Below are 17,637 nucleotides of genomic sequence, written 5' to 3' on the forward strand. Positions count from 1 at the left end.
TCGCATAAGAACTTCAAATTAAACACAGTTCAATCACTCATTATGCACACTTATTTCATAATTATGGCACTTTTAAACTGCAAATCCTCTAAGAGCTGTCTTGAATATTCACGATTCTCTCCCAAGAGCCTTGAAGTGGATAGATACGTACAGAAACCAGTAATCGGGGTTGGAACTGCGTCTGCAAAATTAAAAGGATAACCGAGGGCATGCAGCTTTACTGTATGATTACATGATGATGGCGTCCTCTTGGGTAAAATATTCCGGAGGTAAAATAGTCCCCCATTCGGATCTCCGGGCGGGGACTACTCAAGAGGATGTCGTTATCAGGAGAAAGAAAACTGGCGTTCTACGGATCGGAGCGTGGAATGTCAGATCCCTTAATCGGGCAGGTAGGTTAGAAAATTTAAAAAGGGAAATGGATAGGTTGAAGTTAGATATAGTGGGAATTAGTGAAGTTCGGTGGCAGGAGGAACAAGACTTCTGGTCAGGTGATTACAGGGTTATAAACACAAAATCAAATAGGGGGAATGCAGGAGTAGGTTTAATAATGAATAGAAAAATAGGAATGCGAGTAAGCTACTACAAACAGCATAGTGAACGCATTATTGTGGCCAAGATAGATACGAAGCCCACACCGACTACAGTAGTACAAGTTTATATGCCAACTAGCTCTGCAGATGACGAAGAAATTGAAGAAATGTATGATGAAATAAAAGAAATTATTCAGATTGTGAAGGGAGACGAAAATTTAATAGTCATGGGTGACTGGAATTCGAGTGTAGGAAAAGGGAGAGAAGGAAACATAGTAGGTGAATACGGATTGGGGGACAGAAATGAAAGAGGAAGCCGCCTGGTAGAATTTTGCACAGAGCACAACATAATCATAACTAACACTTGGTTTAAGAATCATGAAAGAAGGTTGTATACATGGAAGAACCCTGGAGATACTAAAAGGTATCAGATAGATTATATAATGGTAAGACAGAGATTTAGGAACCAGGTTTTAAATTGTAAGACATTTCCAGGGGCAGATGTGGACTCTGACCACAATCTATTGGTTATGACCTGTAGATTGAAACTGAAGAAACTGCAAAAAGGTGGGAATTTAAGGAGATGGGACCTGGATAAACTAAAAGAACCAGAGGTTGTACAGAGATTCAGGGAGAGCATAAGGGAGCAATTGACAGGAATGGGGGAAAGAAATACAGTAGAAGAAGAATGGGTAGCTTTGAGGGATGAAGTAGTGAAGGCAGCAGAGGACCAAGTAGGTAAAAAGACGAGGGCTAGTAGAAATCCTTGGGTAACAGAAGAAATATTGAATTTAATTGATGAAAGGAGAAAATATAAAAATGCAGTAAATGAAGCAGGCAAAAAGGAATACAAACGTCTCAAAAATGAGATCGACAGGAAGTGCAAAATGGCTAAGCAGGGATGGCTAGAGGACAAATGTAAGGATGTAGAGGCCTATCTCACTAGGGGTAAGATAGATACCGCCTACAGGAAAATTAAAGAGACCTTTGGAGATAAGAGAACGACTTGTATGAATATCAAGAGCTCAGATGGAAACCCAGTTCTAAGCAAAGAAGGGAAGGCAGAAAGGTGGAAGGAGTATATAGAGGGTCTATACAAGGGCGATGTACTTGAGGACAATATTATGGAAATGGAAGAGGATGTAGATGAAGAGGAAATGGGAGATATGATACTGCGTGAAGAGTTTGACAAAGCACTGAAAGACCTGAGTCGAAACAAGGCCCCCGGAGTAGACAATATTCCATTGGAACTACTGACGGCCGTGGGAGAGCCAGTCCTGACAAAACTCTACCATCTGATGAGCGAGATGTATGAGACAGGCGAAATACCCTCAGACTTCAAGAAGAATATAATAATTCCAATCCCAAAGAAAGCAGGTGTTGACAGATGTGAAAATTACCGAACTATCAGTTTAATAAGTCACAGCTGCAAAATACTAACACGAATTCTTTACAGACGAATGGAAAAACTAGTAGAAGCCAACCTCGGGGAAGATCAGTTTGGATTCCGTAGAAACACTGGAACACGTGAGACAATACTGACCTTACGACTTATCTTAGAAGAAAGATTAAGGAAAGGCAAACCTACGTTTCTAGCATTTGTAGACTTAGAGAAAGCTTTTGACAATGTTGACTGGAATACTCTCTTTCAAATTCTAAAGGTGGCAGGGGTAAAATACAGGGAGCGAAAGGCTATTTACAATTTGTACAGAAACCAGATGGCAGTTATAAGAGTCGAGGGACATGAAAGGGAAGCAGTGGTTGGGAAGGGAGTAAGACAGGGTTGTAGCCTCTCCCCGATGTTGTTCAATCTGTATATTGAGCAAGCAGTAAAGGAAACAACAGAAAAATTCGGAGTAGGTATTAAAATTCATGGAGAAGAAATAAAAACTTTGAGGTTCGCTGATGACATTGTAATTCTGTCAGAGACAGCAAAGGACTTGGAAGAGCAGTTGAATGGAATGGACAGTGTCTTGAAAGGAGGATATAAGATGAACATCAACAAAAGCAAAACAAGGATAATGGAATGTAGTCTAATTAAGTCGGGTGATGCTGAGGGAATTAGATTAGGAAATGAGGCACTTAAAGTAGTAAAGGAGTTTTGCTATTTGGGGAGCAAAATAACTGATGATGGTCGAAGTAGAGAGGATATAAAATGTAGGCTGGCAATGGCAAGGAAAGCGTTTCTGAAGAAGAGAAATTTGTTAACATCCAGTATTGATTTAAGTGTCAGGAAGTCGTTTCTGAAAGTATTTGTATGGAGTGTAGCCATGTATGGAAGTGAAACATGGACGATAAATAGTTTGGACAAGAAGAGAATAGAAGCTTTCGAAATGTGGTGCTACAGAAGAATGCTGAAGATTAGATGGGTAGATCACATAACTAATGAGGAAGTATTGAATAGGATTGGGGAGAAGAGAAGTTTGTGGCACAACTTGACCAGAAGAAGGGATCGGTTGGTAGGACATGTTCTGAGGCATCAAGGGATCACCAACTTAGTATTGGAGTGCAGCGTGGAGGGTAAAAATCGTAGAGGGAGACCAAGAGATGAATACACTAAGCAGATTCAGAAGGATGTAGGTTGCAGTAGGTACTGGGAGATGAAAAAGCTTGCACAGGATAGAGTAGCATGGAGAGCTGCATCAAACCAGTCTCAGGACTGAAGACCACAACAACAACAACAACATTTTTGCTGTCACTAATTACAAGCAATGTAATTGACAAAGTAGTATTACTAATATTTGTTGCCATGAAAGCCATTCAATGGGGGACGTTTCACATTTGCAAGAACGATCTCATTTAAGTAATTAAGTTCATCGAAATCTTAGAAACTAACCTCTCGTCTGACGAAGACAGTCTAAAAACGCAGTGGCTATTGACGATAATATTTCGAATTATCGCTTTACTGAGTGACTGAAATGTATTTCGGGTACCTGTGAACATAACAATACGTTAGAGTTCTTTTTCTAAACACGAACTATTACGGTACTGTTTGGCTACTAACATATTAATATTTTCACAATTGTTTCTTTAATACAAAAGTAAAGCCAACGGAAGAACAATTGTAAAACACACTTACTAATGTCAGTTTTCTTGAGATGCAATTCTCTGTGTGAACACATGTAACTTTTTCATTCGGAGATAAGTCGCAGAAGTAGCAGAAATCGCAGAAGTAGCAGAAATCGCAGAAGTAGCAGAAGTCGCAGAAATCGCAGAAGTAGCAGAAATCGCAGTGGTAGAGTGCGGTGCGGTGGGATACAAGAGCTGGATTCCTTAACTGCGATTCTTAACTGCGACAAATCACAGTTAAGAATCACAGATACTGAAAAGTAGCAGTCACAGAAATCACTGATATCGGAAAATCGCAGTTTAGCCCATCACCACTGTCGGCATATACGACGATTTATCTTGCTACGTAGTTAATAACCTTGGCTGCGCAGTCTAGAGTTCTGTCGCCGTAGGTAACTGGGCGTGGTTTGCAACTGCTGAGTGTAACCTTACTGACGTCGCAATCACTAGTTATATTGGAATCCAGTGGTAAGTTCTTCACAATTTTACTGGTTTGCCTGTGCAGTCCGTTTTAAAGGTCGGTATTTGTTTGTTGGTAGGCTTAAATCTTGCCTGCAATCAACTTTCGTCAATAGAAGTCTAAATTGAAATAGTATCTGCACGCATTTTGTTGGGAAGGTTTTTCACCTTTTCCATCTCGGGAGTAGATGTAAAAGTACGCGTTCGGAAATTAGTGTGATATTGGTAATGCAACTTATTGAAGGTTTACAACTGAATATCTAGAAAATATGAACGCGTCAAAAATAAATTTAAGTTTATCGCTTTATTTTTATTTCTTTTGGTGTCAGCATGAACGACCGGGGAAGCTGTAAACGAATAGTTCCATCGTTTAGAGTGCCGCAGTGCTGGTTAAAATTCCTCCCCCGAAGTCTTTGGGTGCTGTTTTTTGGTAAGGCGCCTTTACTTTTCTCACCAGTTAATGCGTATGAACACGTGGCTTTGCTTCAGTGTGTTAATCAGAAACATTCACATTCCTACTTTTACTCGTTTTTGCATACTCAGTATATTTCTTACGTTCACGCGGCGAAAAACTGACGTTTCCTTGAAGTCACGTGTCCTGTCTGTGATAGGACGACAGAAGCAACCGAACAGCCGTTCGCTGTTTTTCTGCGGAAACTGCATCGTGCAGTTTTTGGTGGGGAGTGTTTTGAATTGTGGTTGCGTAAGATACCGGCAGAGGTCGGGCCTGAACGGTCACTGCCAACAGCACCAAACAGCTGAGCTGTAGTTAGTAGTTAAGTTAGTTACCATAAAATGGTTTGTGTACTACCGATGACTGCCGCATTTGGACCTTGCCACCACTTTGTGTACTCCAATTTTCTTTGCATTGTGGATTGCGTGTTTCTTTTTCTAATTTTGAAATGAGTGAAGAGACTCATCCTGGTGCATAAAAGGATTCGAATGAGGCTCTCACCACAAGAAGAGCAATCCGTATGATAATTAGGGAGGTAGGCGCGCATATTCTCCCCCACTCCTCTCCCCTCGGACAATAAAAGTTACTGTCTGTGTAAGGTCGCGGTCGACTACCACGATATGGATCTTGCGAAAATATATACTTTCAGTGATACACCACGATAAAGATCTCTCGAAAATGCGTCATTTTTAGTTCAATTTGTTATCCAAAAGTGCCAAGAACTGTGACGCCAGCGCCTTAACACGGCGAAAAGATGCCCTTACGGTGTACTAAACTACTTCGCTGCGCCCTTCTACTGCTATTTTGTTTCCCTTCGTCATATCCAGTTGATAGTTACTATTCGGTGGGCGATGAGATTAGTTAAATCTAATGATTTCCTTAAGCCCAATAAGGGAATTAGTTTGTTTTAAATATGGGTAGCGAGAGAAAAGCTGGAGATGGTGATAGACTGACCGTAACCCAAGGCGTAGGTTAAATTGTAATATGATAGCTTCGTTGTCAATTGGGGGAGCCAACAAATGCGAATGGAGAAAATTGGATGTGCTTACAGACTGATCAGAGGCGAAGCCAAAGGCATATGTTGGTCGGAATGTGACAATCTGGTAGAGAGTTGGGCTATTGTAGTATGAAAATACAACTGCTGGCATAGACTAATGTGTAGCAGAGCATTTGATATACGCTCGTCATTGCAATAACTTAGTAGGGTATCGTATTTCCGATTTCGCCAAAAATTCCCATGATGTGACTAATTTCTAGACACGCAGAACAAAATACCTGCTATCTTTATTTACACACTATAGGAAATAACGAACGAGCATTCTGATTGGCTGCCGACCACCGACTCAAGATTCGTCATACACACACCATCATTTATCGCGCTAACAACTAATCAACAATAGAACACAACGTAAAAACTGCGGTACACCATAAGTACACTTTTACTGATTATTGTTACGACCAAATCTTGTAACATCCATAATCATGTCAATGGCTTTAAAATCAATTTCTGGCAGATCATACTACACAAACGATTTTACATGGACAAAGCTTTTGACTATTCTTTTGATGCTGTTAAGCATAATCTTTAAATGTATTTGGCATGTTGGAGCTCTTGTTGATGCAGCTTAATCCCTATGCCATTATAATTGGCCGAATTAGTAATTTGAAGAGATTCTGTTAATAATTTCATGAATGAGGCTATTGCCTGCTTTCTTTTTATTCCAATAAAGTATCCTCTACAAATTTGTCTGTGAATTTGATGAATTTCTCGTTTAGGCTAGCTAGATAGCCATTAATAAAAAAGCATAAACAAAATTCTTTCTAGAAAGGGGTCTTGACCTATAAAATGCTTAATACCATGGTTTTCTGAGTGATATACCCAGTACTGTAAAATTTGTTTTTGTCGATCTTATTTTTGTGGAACTACACCATCTGATGTAAACAGTTACATTTGTCAGCAAGAGCAATGGCTATGAAGTGTGTGCTTAAAAAAAAAATATAGCAAAATAGATACTGTGTATGCTGGCTCTAGGTTGATTGATGCCTGTGCACTGTGTTTTTTACCTAACGAAATTTTCGTGTATTGTACCTGTGTAAAATCTGAATAAAATGTCTTCATAATTTTATTTATTTAACATATTGTAAATGAGTCCCCAGCAGGTAGTTGATGGAACTGACTATTCTGCTGCTGGTTGTCTCCCTACAATATTTCAGGTGGCTCTCATTTTGTCAGTGGAATTCTTTTTTACATGTGTCATTTGCTTTTTTTTTTAGCTTGTTGAGTCTGTTGATGGTCTAATAAGTGTTAAAGAAAGCATGAAATTCTTGTGAAGTGATCTGTTGTCTGGCACTTAGAATGTGGAATCCAGAAGACAGCCCGTCACAGATGGTTTAATGTGTTTCATCTTGCCACATATGTTGTTGGCGTGATCTTTTCATTAAGGCTCTGCATGTAGTATTCAAAGGCACACACTTCCACTGACTACTTGCCAAGGCCACTCAGGTTCGCAGGAACTGCGGTTCCGAGCCCTCCCAACCAGTCAGGAGAACCAGATGCCCCCACTCAGTGTCCTCCTCATGTTGCTACGCTTATTTTCTTATGGCAGTTTTGTAATTTCATATTCCCACACTCCTGCACATGTTGTTGTGAAGAAATCGTGATAGGTGTCTACTTGGGTTTCTTTTGCAACTGTTTCATTTCCTTTCTTCTGATAGCAGGTTTGCAGCTGTTTTAAGCAAATCTTATTTGTTATTTATTTATTCCTTCATCCTTTGATCACTGTTTTAGAATGTATACGTATTTGTTTCATTTGGTCCAATAAATCTTAACAGGTACAGTACAGCACATCAGATATGGGACATGTCAATGCAAATATAACTTCATGTTCATGTGACCTTTTCTGTGTATTAATGAATACAATGTTTTTAGCCCTGAATTATAATTAAATCACTGTAAATAGAAAATTACAACTGAAAATTTAAATAAACTAATTGCAGCCGGATCCCCGAAAGTAAAACATGATTTAAGCTAGTTATTAGGTGTACCTCTGATGTTAATACTGTCTAGTTTCTGCAGTAGTAGAATAGTTAGTTCTGTGCTCCATAGATAATTTGAACAATTCTTTTATCAAAATGATGTGGAAGGAGCTTGCAGGATATGTGTATATAATTACCGTTCACATTAATGAACACACAATCATTTTATTCCTACTCTTGAAACCATACTTAAAAGCAAGTTTTTTTATTTTTATCCATTTATTTTGTAAGTTCGTATTTTACTTTCCTATTTTTACTGGCTTCCAGTTTTTAAGTATAAATTTGTTAATGGAATAGGAGTTGTCCAGAAGAAATGATTCTAAATTAGATTTAAAACTTGCTTTGCTGGCTGTCAGACATTTTATGTTTTTTGGGCAAATTATCAAAAATTTTTATTGCTGCATATTGAACTCCTCTCTGAACCACTTACAGCTTTACCATGGGTAATAAAGGTCATTTTTTTTCATCTGCTGTTGTATGTATGTACATGACTCCTATTCTCAGATTGTGATGGATTATTTATGACAAATTTCATTAGCAAAAATATGTATTGACAGCACAGTTAAAATGCCTAGCTCCTTGAAGGGGTACCTACATGACATCCATAGGTGAATACCACATATTATTCTTACTGCTCACTTTTGTACAAACAATACTTTCTTTGTAAGTAATGAGTTATCCCAGAAAATTATTCCATATGACATTTTTGAGAGGATATATGCAAAATGTCTCATGAGGCTGATACGTTTGTTTCCAAGATTAGCAGTTATACGTCCGTTTCCAAGATTAGCAGTTATACGTACAGCAAAGGTATCCTAACTTCATTTTTTGAGAAGCTCAGTAATATGCTTCTTCCCGTTAAAATTTTCATCAGTATGTACACCCAAAACTACTTACTGTCTCGTGCTCATGTGCTAAATAATTATCACTTTGTGTGTGTTACAGTACTGAATGAAGTGTGGGTTTTTTTTTTTTTTTTTTTTTTTGCAAAATTTAGAGAGGCTCCATTTTCAGAGAACTACCTAATTCTTTGGAAAATATCATTTACTAACTCTTCTGTTGCTTCTCTCTAATGGTATTTATTACAACACTAGTATCATCTGTAAAAACTACTAATGTTGCTTGTTGAATGTGGAAGGTCGTTCACATATATAATGAATATTAAACCATGTGGTACACCCTTCATAATTTTACCTCAGCCACTAAAATGTTCTACCTTTCTGGCATTGTCTGAATTATTCAGCACAACTTTTTGCATTGTGGTTGTCAATGCTTCAAACCAGCCGTGTGTAAAACTATCAATTCAATAAAATTTCAATTTTCCTAAGAAAATATCATTGTCTACACAATCAGAGACTTTGGAGAGCTCACAAAAAAATACCAACTAGATATATATTATTATTTAAGACTTGTACTATGTGATGAGTGATTGTATAAATAGCATTCTCAGTCAAGAAACCTTTCTGGAATTCAACCTAAGAAAATTTTTTCCACTTAAGTGTGCAACTACTCTAGAATACATAACTTTTTCGAATATTTTGCAAAAAGATGTCAGTAAGGAAAGTGGGCAATAATTGTTTAAGTCTGTCTTGTCACCTTTCTTATGAAGTAGCTCAATAACTGCATATTTTTACCCGTCTTGAAAAATTCCCTGCACCACTGATGCGTTGTGTATATCACTGAGGATATTACTTAGCAAGTTCAAACAACTTTTCAGGGTTCTGTTTGAAATTTCATCAACCTCACAAGATCTTTTGTTTCTCAGAATTTTTGTAATTGTATTAATTTCAGTGATGGATGTTGGTGCTACTTGTAGTTACTGGTTTGTAGAATGACATTTTTAACATATTCTCTTGCTTCTTCAACTGAACCATTCAATCCTATATTTGTTCCTGTGTTTAAGAATGATTGTTAGAAGTACTTGCAGCTTGTGAATTGTCAGTCCTAACATAGTCATTTAGTTTAATTGTTATGCGATCTTGTACACCGACTGGCTGTCGTATCTCTTGTTTAACAATGTCCTGTATGGTTTCAATCTTAATATCTGCACTATTTATTTCTGTCAGTATGTACATACTTCTGAACATATTATTATGATTTTCCTTAAAATACTGAATTATTTTTGTAGTATGCAAATAATATCGGATCTTGGCTTACTCTAGCCTGTACCTAAAGTTCCCTCATCCTCTTGCATGAAATTTTAATTCCGTTAGTTATCCAAGGTTTACTTGGATTTTTTTTTTATAATTTTTTTTTTGGAAAGCAGCTTTCAAATATTGACACAAATCTACTATAGAATAAATTGAATTTGACATTAGCATCTCTTTCTCATATACCTCATTCCATACCACCCCCTCGTATCTTACTCTTAAAACATTGCTTCGTGTTTGTTTCATCCTGAGTGCTAGCTATAAAAATGTTATCAATTAGTCTTCCTATCTTGGAGCACACAATTTGGAAATTGACTGCTGAAATTAGATCGAAACTTCTAAATAATAATTCTAGTTCATTTTTCCCATCAGTATGTTTTAAGACATCTACATTGACATCTCCAGAAACTAGTAACTGTTTTTTTCTTGTCAGACATGTAGCTCAATAATGCATCTAGATTTTTTATAAATAGCTGAAAGTTATGTAGAGGGGATCTGTAGACTGTAAAAATTATTAGAGGTGTCTTCTGCAGTAACACACAAAACGTGTGCTTCTAGATTCTGATCAAAACAAAAATATTTGTTTCAATATATTTGACATTCTGTCAAACTTTTACATATGTTGCAACTCCTCCTTTTTCCATGTTAACTCTACACAAAAATGGTGCAAGTCTATCTCTCTGTCCACACAGCTAACAGCTGCATTAACCCATGGCTGGTTGTGCTGCTACAAAACTTCGACCCCACACAAGTGTATGGTGTTTTGCTGCTGTTTTCCCCAGGTCACCTGTAATGCTATATTCTGCGTTGTTAGCCAGGCTGTGTCCTGCCATCAAAGTCTCTTCACAAGATCCCTATGTTCTATCACCTGGCTAAGCTTGGCACTAGGTTTCATGATGCTTGGGATGTCATATTCTATGCCTAGCTTTTCCTGTAGCAGTTGGCCTAAACCTCTACCATGACTTCTCCCTATTTAGTCTTTTATGTCAATTGTGTTCAACAGATCAAGGCATACACCAGTTATTTTTTCCGCATTATCATGTTTTTGGAGTACTTCAATGCGAAATTCAAATATCGCTGCCCTGTTGATCAGCTTTCAGAAAACCGTGTTGGGCTTTGGACAACATGTTGATCTTTTCTGAAAGATCTAGCGAACTCCTGTGAAAATGTTTTTGTAGTACTTTTTGTTACAGGTAGAGCAAAGCAATAGGTCTGTAGTTGTTACAGGTAGAGCAAAGCAATGGGTCTGTAGTTGGCTAAATCTTACCTGTTTTGAACAGTGGCTTGAGCTTCACTATCTATAAGCACAAAGGAAAAATTCCAATTGTAAATAAACTGTTAAGAAGATGGTCTGATGGTACCACAATAAGATCTCCTGTGTTTTTAATTAATCCTGAATCTCATCCATACCTGTTAAAAATTTTGTTCTTAACTTACTAATTGCTAGTAAAATTCTGGGCTGGTAGGGGAGAGGGGGGGGGGGGGGCAGAAGTCAAGGTTGATATTTAGATTTGCAGGTGGTGTGGTAGAATTGGAACTTGGCTCTTTGTCAGAAGTTGCAGGAGAACTGTGATGTACACAATTACAACACAAGGCACAAAAATTGTTTTCATGTGGACTTTGCCTCCTTGTCTAGGGTCCAGTGTGGCTATGTACTCTGGTGCATCCAACATCAAACAAGACATTGGGAATTCCTATCAATTCAAAAGAAAATATTTAAAAAATGTTTCATTATCCATTCTTTCTGTATATTATCTGCATACTTAGATTCAGAGATTGAAAAGTTCTGTTAGTGACACGACAACTTACAGTGTTCAGTGTAAAGTTACATGACAAGTAATAATATACTGAAAATGGGACTTAGTACATACAGATGTTGGTAAATATTTTCTTCAAAAAGTATCTTTATAATCAAGTAAATGCCAAGCTACCAAAATCAGATAAACAACACCTATATAGTAACCTCACTGGACAAAAATATTAGTCACCCCTAGGGAATCTGTTACACGATTTTTACAATACCATGTGATTCCAACCCTGGACTTGATAACCACATGGATTTGGGTAGGAAGTGAATTTACAGGGTTGTGCAGGTATGTATGAGGATTCGATTGCACAACTCCACCAAACTTCAAGGTGGTAATGTTGGCATTTTACCCTCTGTCCTAACATGTCCCACAGTTTTTCTATGGGGTTCAAGACAGGTGATTTTGAAGGGCAGTTGAAATTTAGGGGAGTGTTCAGGAAACCACTCACATATTCTTTCATCTGGATGAACTTAGCTGCTGTTCTCTTTACGTACTTATGTGAGCAATGGCATCGTGCAAAGTGATGGACTCAAAATATTACATGTTGCAATGTTCTCTCTCTGACATTTTGGGATGGACCTTCATTTACTGCCTGCAGCAATTCCTGTCAATTTTGGAATGCGCCTCCAGTCCCTCTGTCAGGATCTTTCTCCAACCGCGATTCTAACTTCCTGTTTCATGGCCACATGTTACACCACTGCTTGTAAATATGTGAAAGAGTCCACAAAAAACACCACCAAATCCATCAATTTCATACACTGTATGGCCATGGGCATGGCCATACATGATCGCCCCTTTTTGCCACTGTCATGCCCCACCATTTACCCTTGTTTACATTCATGGTCTGTGTTAAACATAAATGTCTCACTGATCGCTACTGTGTTATGCCCATGTAGAGGCAAGGCATCAGCAATTGATTATGTGGCTTGGTTGCTACATCGCTGAGAGATTTTGAAACCAGATTTTAAACTGCAGAACATCTCCAGTAGCAGATGTGGAATCTAATCATAATTTGTTGGTTATGAACTGCAGATTAAAACTGAAGAAATTGTGGAAAAGTAGGAAATAAATGAGCTGGAACCTGGATTAATTGTGAGAACCAGAAGCTGCTGACAGTTTAAAAAGAAGCATTAGGCAACAGTTGTCTTAAATGGGTAAGGAATACCATGTAAGATGTATGAGTAGCCTTCAGAAATTAAATAGTAAAGGCAGCAGAGGACTGAATAAGGAAAGAATCAAACCCATTAGAAATTCTTGGATAACACATGACATATTGAGTTTAATGACAAAATAGGAAAGTACAGAATTGCAGCAAATGGAACTACCAGAAGGAAATACTGGCATCTAAAAAATGAGATTGACAGGATGTGCAAAATCACAAAGCAAGAATGGCTGGAAATGCAAACTTAGATACTTCTAGCAAAAAAAAAGTAGCTCTGTGAATATTGGGACCTCAGATGACGAGCCAGTACTTAGTTAGGAAGGTGAGAGGAATATATGAAAGGGCTATACAGTGGAAATGATTTTGAAGGCAATATTATAGAAAGGTAAGATGAAGATGAAGTGGGTGTTAAAACACTGCAAAAGGAAACATTTGACATAGCACTGAGAGACCTAACTGAGGTTCCTGGAGTAGAAGACATTCCATCAGAACCATGGAGACGTTTAGGACTGCCAGCCATGACAAACATTCCATTTGATGTGCAAAATATATGAGACAGGCAAAATACCATCAGAATTCAATGATAATGTATTAATTCTAGTTCCAGAGATGACGTCAGTGAAAATTACTGAACTGTCAGTTTAATAACTCATGGTTGGAAAATATTTCAAGAATTATTTACAGATTAAAGTAAAAACTGATAGAAACTGACATCAAGGGAAATAAACATGTGATTCAATCCTTCTTTGTTTGGCAAATGTGAGTCCTTTTGTGATGAGGTTTGGGTGGCAGTCTGTAAATTGACATGATCATGTTTCAGATATATCTCAACTGTTAGTATTGTGAAGTAGTATGTGCAATCCTCAAGTATTCAGTCTAAATCTTCATCAAATTTTGTACATAATCTTATTTTCTACTTATGATCGATATTCACACAATGATCTGTTACCTTGCATTCAAAACACACATTTTGTTTTGCTGCACATTTTCCACAAGAATACAAAATTTTTCAAATTAAAAAAATCAGGCTTGTTGAGCAAGTCAAGATTTACAGTAATAAAAGAAAAACAAACCACAGAAATTTAATCTGTTACTGTATTAAAAATAAACTATGACTACACAGATTACCACTACTCAGGAATGTGCTAGCAAAATTTCATCTTGTAAATTAGAAAGGAAGCTGCTACTTCAAAACTCCTGTTTTGTACAAAGATTGATTTGTTTTTGGTGTGATACACCATAATATGGACGTATTTCTGTTGTAAATGTTTTTCTGTTCCACTTTTCAGTGATAGTAGTAAGTTTAGAGCTACAGATTATGCAACCCACTCTGTAATCACACCAGAGTAATTTTTAGGCTTACCATACTTTTTTGGGTCCTACCCAGGACATACTTTTGAAATTGCTTTAATCTTAACAGCTTACTGAAACATTAAACTTTATTTATTCATTTGTACTTTTCACTGGACATAACAATAACTGTCTTGGTTTTGGATGTAGCAGACGAACTGTTTAATCAGTTTAGATGTGCAGTCTGATGATGTTTTAAAACTGAGTTTGTGCCTAACAGTTTGGTATGAAAATGAAACCACTTTAGCACCGCACCCCAGATCACTGTTATGCTCCTCTTTGCCTCAAAATAAAAACCGTTACATTTGGTGAAGCACTCACATTAATAGCACTTCTATCACATTTTAAAATGATGGAGCGCAGCAGTCAGTCATTCTTTCCTTACTGGCCTTATTAAAGCAAATTTAGATTTTGGCTAGTAACTAGCCAGTATCAATGCAGTATTGAGTTTTAATACATGCCTTGTTGTTCAGACTCCTGTCACAGTTCATTTAAGATTACTCCTGTGTTTAGCTGTTTCTGCACGGTCTTTCATATCTTCCTTTCTTTTACGTACAATAGAAAATTCTCCGATTCATAGTGTGCAGTAAACAAGTTCATTGTTAAAGTCATTTGAATTCTTCTTGCAGGTTAACATTAAAACACACTTTCTTTTACTCATTGTTAAAAGATAAGACAAAAACTAATACAGATAAAATGATAAAAAACATGTAGACATATTACTTTACACATCAAAAACAATATAAACAGATTATCCCTGGTGTGTTGTCAAATGACGAAGTGAAAAGTTTTGGTTGACCTGGTAGCGACACTTCCTCACTGATATCAGTGCTGTCTGCATGTTTGGAACATCCATAAGAGGAAGTTTTAAAACACACTGTTGAAGATATAGGTCTAACATTCTAACATTATAAAAGGAGAATACTAAAAAAAAATAAATCATTTCTTGTTTAGAGTTTGGACAATTAATGGTTGACTTTGGTGTTTCGGGAGAATTTTTGGAAAGTGCGGCTAATCTCCATTCTTTAGTGCTGCACGATTGTCTAGGATCTCCACCAGCTCGGATTAAAGGAAGACCTCAAAGCAATTCAGAGGTGAGCCATTAGATTTGTTTCCAGTATGTTCAGTCAACACACAAGTATGACGGACATGCTTTGTGAAATCAAACAGTAATCCTGGCTGGAAGGCGACATTTTTCCTCAAAACGCTGTGGAGAAAATTTAGAGAGCCAGAATTTGAAGTTGACTGCAGAAAGATTCTACTGCCACTAATGTACATTTAGTGTAAGGACTAGGAGGGTAAGTGTAATTAGGGCTCATATGGGGCATATAGACAGTTGTTTTCCCTCACTCTATTTGCAAATGGAACAGGAAAGAAAATGATGAGTTGTGTTGCAAGGTACCCTCCCTAGTGCACCATATGGTGGCTTGCAGAGTATGTACATAGATGTAGATATAGTTTTCATATACACCAAACCCTGTGCACCTGGTAAAATTTATGAGCTGCTTTGATAAACTTCTCTGCTTCATATCACAGGTCCAAATACCCAAGCAATGTTTTACAGGACAAACATTCCATTGTTTTGTTGTTGTTTGGCATTGGAAACTTCTGCACTGCTGAAATTGTTATTTTGATCAAAATGAATTCAGCCAAAAGTTATTTCTTCCGCTCTGAGACACACACACACGCACACACACACACACACACACACACACACAAATCATTCACTCATTTCACTTGATGTAAATTGTGTAAAATAACAGTCTTTACTTATCATACTACTATATAATACAATTTATATTAAAACCAGTACTGTTGGAACACTTGCATATTTCTCAAGATACGCTGAAGTTACTTGTAATCTGTAAGGTTGTTGGCCTCATAGATGGCATAAAGTGTAAACCAACAAGCCTGCTTTCACTACCTGTGTGCACACTTTGGCAGACAGGACATGCACATTTTTTCCTCTAGGAGTATTGGAGTGTTCTGCTACAGTCTAAAAGGGGTAATTTTTGTATATATAATGATACCTGACTAACTTCAGTGACTCAAAAGATAGTGAGAACATCCTTCTGTGATGATGAGGGACAACCAATGAAGAAATCTCTAGTGTTTTCCTTTGCAGACAAATATTTCCAGTCAAGTAACCATATCTCATTTATGCAGATGATGACTTCATAGTATGCAGAACTGGGGAGTCCCTCTAAACGGGTTAGCAGTGCACTATACATCAGAAGCTAATATCCAAGTGGCTGAAAATGTGGGGTGCACACAAGGATCTTTTTTTTAAATTGTGCAACTCTTCATTCAGTCCACATAATGGTGGCTGTATTAATGCCCTCAGAGTTGAGATATTAAAAGCCTAGTAAACAGCTGCCAAAGTCAAAGAGTTTTAACCTATCCTAAAAATTAATGAAGTTCATCTACATCTGCACCTACATGGTTACTCTGCAATTCACACATAAATGCCTGGCAGAGAGTTCATTGAACCATTTTCATACTACTGCTCTACCATTCCACTCTCGAATGGCACATGGAAAAAAGGAACACCTAAATCTTTCCGTTCAAGCTCAGATTTCTCTTATTTTATTATGATGATCATTTCTCCTACATAGGTGGGTGTCAACAAAATATTTCCGCATTCAAAAGAGAAAGTTGTTTCAGTGACTGCCACCCCAACTCGTGTATTATATCAGTGACACTTTCACCCCTATTGCGTGATAACACAAAATGAGCTGCCCTTCTGTGCATCTTTTCGATACCCTCCGGTAATTCTACCTGGTAAGGATCCCACACCGCACAGCAATATTCCAGCAGAGACAGACAAGTGTAATGAAGGCTGTCTCTTTAGTGGGTTTGTCGCATCTTCTAAGTGTACTGCCAACAAAGCGCAGTCTTTGTTTTGCCTTCCCCACAATATTATCTATGTGGTCTTTCCAATTTAAGTTGCTCGTAATTGTAATTCCTTGGTATTTAGCTGAATTGACAGCCATTAGATTTGTGCAATTTTTCGTATACCCAAAATTTATCAGATTTCTTTTAGTACCCATGTGGATGACCTCACACTTTTCTTTGTTTAGGGCCAATGGCCACTTCGCACCGTACAGAAATTCTCTCTAGATCATTTTGTAGATGGAATTGATCGTCTGATGATTTTACTAGACGGTAAATTACAGCGTCATCTGCAAACAATCTAAGGGGGCTGCTCAGATTATCACCTAGATCATTTATGTAAATCAGGAACATCAGAGGGCCTATGACACTATTTTGCGGGACGCCAGATATCACTTCTGTTCTGCTCGATGATTTACTGTCTATCACTATGAACTGTGACCTCTCTGAGAGGAAATCAGGAATCCAGTGACAAAACTGAGACGATACTCCATATTCACGCAATTTGATTAATAGTCGCTTGTGAGGAACAGTATCAAAAGCCCTTCAGAAATCCATGAACACAGAATCGACCAGAGATCCCCTGTCTACAGCACTCATTACTTCATGGGAATAAAGAGCTAGCTGTGTTGAACAAGAATGGTATTTTCTGAATCCGTGTTGGATTCTAGATATACAAAGCTAGCTAAAATCCAAAACTGAGAGCAGGGAGATTTTTTGGCTA

The 17,637-nt window shown here is 37.6% G+C and overlaps 1 protein-coding gene and 1 long non-coding RNA gene across 6 annotated transcripts in view; one reads left to right on the top strand and one right to left on the bottom strand.

Annotated features, from left to right (window-relative positions):
* LOC126424985 (serine/threonine-protein phosphatase 6 regulatory ankyrin repeat subunit A-like) overlaps positions 1-17,637 on the top strand; it is a 332,104-nt gene that overhangs the window by 205,303 nt on the left and 109,164 nt on the right. The window contains exons 1-2 of one of the 5 annotated variants that reach the window (XM_050087877.1): positions 3,985-4,070; positions 4,391-4,491. The exons of 1 other annotated variant lie outside the window; for it this stretch is intronic. The gene's annotated coding sequence lies outside the window, so the exon portion shown is untranslated. Of the gene's footprint in view, positions 1-3,958; positions 4,071-4,390; positions 4,492-4,549; positions 4,830-4,870; positions 5,051-17,637 lie in introns of those variants that run through there. 3 more of the 5 variants (XM_050087875.1, XM_050087876.1, XM_050087878.1) reach the window with 3 other exon arrangements.
* Positions 8-3,703, bottom strand: LOC126424990 (uncharacterized). The gene is made up of 3 exons (XR_007576241.1): positions 3,613-3,703; positions 3,370-3,466; positions 8-181 (listed from the first exon to the last, which is right to left on the bottom strand). It is a non-coding gene; the product is annotated as an uncharacterized LOC126424990 (long non-coding RNA).

This window comes from Schistocerca serialis, chromosome 10, assembly GCF_023864345.2.
Source record: "Schistocerca serialis cubense isolate TAMUIC-IGC-003099 chromosome 10, iqSchSeri2.2, whole genome shotgun sequence".
NCBI classification, from domain to species: domain Eukaryota; kingdom Metazoa; phylum Arthropoda; class Insecta; order Orthoptera; family Acrididae; genus Schistocerca; species Schistocerca serialis.